We start from the raw sequence: 3,949 nt of genomic DNA, 5'->3' as shown, positions 1-3,949 counted from the left end.
ACCGTATTCTCCGCTTTAGAGAAGCGGCGTGGCTCAGTGGAAAGAGGACGAGCTTGGGAGTCTGAGGTCATGGGTTCTAATCCCGGCTCCCCCACACGTCTGCTTTGTGACCTTGGGCAAATCACTTAACTTCTCCGAGCCTCAGTTATCTCATCTGTAAAATGGGGATTAAGACTGTGAGCCCAACGTGGGACAGCGTGATCACCTTGTATCCCCCCCCCAGCGCTTAGAACAGTGCTTTGCATATAGTAAGCACTTAACAAATACCATCAAAAAAAAGGAATGTTAGTGCATTAGCCTAAATATTGATGAGGACTACTACTACCTGTCTACTTGTTTCGTTTTGTTGTCTGTCTCCCCTTTCTAGACTGTGAGTCTGTTGTTGTGCAGGGACCGTCCCAATATGTTGCCGATTTGCCCAAGTGCTTAGTACAGTGCTCTGCACACAGTAAGCACTCAATAAATACGATTGAATGAATGAATGAATACTAGGCTGTGTCATAGGACTTTCTGAGGAGGCTTCACCTTTACAGTGACATTATGCCCCTGAACCGCTCAAACCCAATTTAGTAGTATTTATTAACCCTCTCAGGGTCGCCCCTGGAGAGTTTTCAGTACTCTACCAGTCTTGACTAAGAAAGGAAGAGTCCAGCAGAGGCCTACCCATTCCATTCCTAGCTTGAGCAGTGACAAGCGAGTGGAAGGCAGTCTGCTATAAATCAAAACTCACCTGTGCTGGGCAGCAGTGACATGGGAGAGAGTCGAGGGGGGAGACTCAAGTTGACTGGACAGAAGGAGGCACTTCCACGTTTTTACCAAGAAGATTCTATGGATACAGAACCAAAACGGTTGCGGATGGAGAGGTGAGTGTCCTGGGAGAGATGTGTCCATGGCGTCGCTGTGGGTCGGAGATGACTTGACAACATAGGACAAGTGGGCAAAACACTGTACTAAGCACTGGGAAAGAGTGAACAAGTCAATGCCCAAGTGGGTGCTTGTTGTTGGCAGGGAATGTGTCTATTTATTGTTGCATTGTACTCTCCCAAGTGCTTAGTAGCACTTGGCTAGCAATGGCTACCGATCAATCTGCGCATCAGGCAGAAACTCCTCACCCTGGGCTTCAAGGCTGTCCATCACTTCGCCCCCTCCTACCTCACCTCCCTTCTCTCCTTCTACTGCCCAGCCCGCACCCTCCGCTCCTCCACCGCTAATCTCCTCACTGGGCCTCGCTCTCGCCTGTCCCGCCATCGACCCCCGGCCCACGTCATCCCCCGGGCCCGGAATGCCCTCCCTCTGCCCATCCGCCAAGCTAGCTCTCTTCCTCCCTTCAAGGCCCTGCTGAGAGCTCACCTCCTCCAGGAGGCCTTCCCAGACTGAGCCCCTTCTTTCCTCTCCCCCTCGTCCCCCTCTCCATCCCCCCGTCTTACCTCCTTCCCTTCCCCACAGCACCTGTATATATGTATATATGGTTGTACATATTTATTACTCTATTTATTTATTTATTTATTTATTTATTTATTTATTTATTTATTTATTTATTTTACTTGTACATTTCTATCCTACTTATTTTATTTTGTTGGTATGTTTGGTTCTGTTCTCTGTCTCCCCCTTTTAGACTGTGAGCCCACTGTTGGGTAGGGACTGTCTCTATGTGATGCCAATTTGTACTTCCCAAGCGCTTAGTACAGTGCTCTGCACATAGTAAGCGCTCAATAAATACGATTGATTGATTGATTGATTGATAGTACAGTAATTTGCACACAGTAAGTGCTCAGTAAATGCAATTGAGTGAATGAATGAATAAATGAATGAATGAGGCATGGACCCTGTCCCTTGAGGGGCCCACAATCTATGAATCTAGATGAGGGAGAGGACTGGAGAAAAGTGTAGCACCTGACACTTGTTCTACAGCTGATCTTCCAAACCAATTTTCCTATCATGTATGTGTGCCCCACAATGCAATTCATTCATTCATTCAATCGTATTTATTGTCCGCTTACTGTGTGCAGAGCACTGTACTAAGCGCTTGGGAAGTACAAGTTGGCAACATATAGAGACGGTCCCTACCCAACAGCGGGCTCACAGTCTAGAAGGGGGAGACAGACAACAAATCAAACCATCGTATTTATTGAGCGCTTACTGTGTTCAGAGCACACAGTAATGCAATAGGGTTACATTCCTTGGAGACATGGTTGGATCATGAAAGGCTGTGTCATGGGCTTGTTTCCCATAGAATTTAGAAGTTAAAAATTAAAATCTGTGACAGAACCTCTGGAAACACAATTTGATCTTCTCTAATGATAAGCATCATTAAATGAAATCTTTATTAAAATAATTAAAACATAATATCCCCATAAAAGGAGTTATATAGGATTGTGGTCAACTTTCACAGGAGGTTGCTGAAGTAGAAGTAGCAGCAGAGTGGCTCAGTGGAAATAGCATGGGCTTTGGAGTCAGAGGTCATGGGTTCAAATCCTGGCTCCGCCAATTGTCAGCTGTGTGACTTTGGGCCAGTCACTTAACTTCTCTGTGCCTCAGTTACCTCATCTGTAAAATGGGGGTTAAGACTGTGAGCCCCCCGTGGGACAACCTGATCACCTTGTAACCTCCCCACCGCTTAGAATAGTGCTTTGCACGTAGTAAAAGTGCTTAATAAATGCCATCATTATTATTGTTATTATTAGAAGTGTGTTCTGTTCAACAAGTTTAACTTCAATTTTAGTGAATAAGTCATTCAGTTTTGGTTGAAGTGTAGCTTTCTTCTTCTCTTCCTAAAGTACCTTGTAATAGGCTAACTCCTGAACATCTCTACAGACCTTTTCATTCATTCATTTAATCGTATTTACTGAGCACTTACTGTGTGCAGAGCACTGTACTAATCGCTTGGGAAGTACAAGTTGGCAACATATAGAGACAGTCCCTACCCAACAGTGGGCTCACAGTCTAAAAGGGGGAGACAGAGAACAAAACCAAACATACTAACAAAATAAAATAAATAGAATAGATATGTACAAGTAAAATAAATAAATAAATAGAGTAATAAGTACGTACAAACATATATACATATATACAGGTGCTGTGGGGAAGGGAAGGAGGTAACATGGGGGGATGGAGAGGGGGACGAGGGGGAGAGGAAGGAAGGGGCTCAATCTGGGAAGGCCTCCTGGAGGAGGTGAGTTCTCAGCAGGGCCTTGAAGGGAGGAAGAGAGCTAGCTTGGCGGATGGGCAGAGGGAGGGCATTCCAGGTCCGGGGGATGACGTGGGCCGGGGGTCGACGGCGGGACAGGCGAGAACGAGGTACGGTGAGGAGATTAGCGGCGGAGGAGCGGAGGGTGCGGGCTGGGCTGGAGAAGGAGAAAAGGGAGGTGAGGTAGGAGGGGGCGAGGGGATGGACAGCCTTGAAGCCCAGGGTGAGGAGTTCTGCCTGATGTGCAGATTGATTGGTAGCCACTGGAGATTTTTGAGGAGGGGAGTGATATGCCCAGAGTGCTTCTGGACAAAGATAATCCGGGCAGCAGCATGAAGTATGGAATGAAGTGGGGAGAGACACGAGGATGGGAGATCAGAGAGAAGGCTGATGCAGTAGTCCAGACGGGATAGGATGAGAGCTTGAATGAGCAGGGTAGCGGTTGGGATGGAGGGGAAAGGGCGGATCTTGGCAATGTTGTGGAGCTGAAACCGGCAGGTTTTGGTGACGGCTTGGATGTGAGGGGTGAATGAGAGAGCGGAGTCGCGGATGACACCAAGGTTGCGGGCTTGTGAGACGGGAAGGATGGTAGTGCCATCAACAGAGATGGGAAAGTCAGGGAGAGGGCAAGGTTTGGGAGGGAAGACACGGAGTTCAGTCTTGGACATGTCCCACATGGGGCTCACAGTAGTAATCTCTGTTTTTACAGATGAGGTAACCGAGGCACAGAGAAGTGAAGTGACTTGCCCAAGATCACCCAGC

General features: G+C 47.4%; 1 non-coding gene across 1 annotated transcript; it reads left to right on the top strand.

The window, feature by feature from the left end:
* The first annotated feature begins 582 nt into the window (after positions 1-582).
* On the top strand, positions 583-720 carry LOC119927416. Its single transcript, XR_005450422.1, has one exon. It is a non-coding gene; the product is annotated as a small nucleolar RNA SNORA7 (small nucleolar RNA).
* Positions 721-3,949: the final 3,229 nt, after the last annotated feature.

This window comes from Tachyglossus aculeatus, chromosome 4, assembly GCF_015852505.1.
Source record: "Tachyglossus aculeatus isolate mTacAcu1 chromosome 4, mTacAcu1.pri, whole genome shotgun sequence".
Lineage (NCBI taxonomy): Eukaryota > Metazoa > Chordata > Mammalia > Monotremata > Tachyglossidae > Tachyglossus > Tachyglossus aculeatus.
Note: the sequence above shows the minus strand (reverse complement) of the source record. Positions and strands in the feature narration are given on the sequence as shown.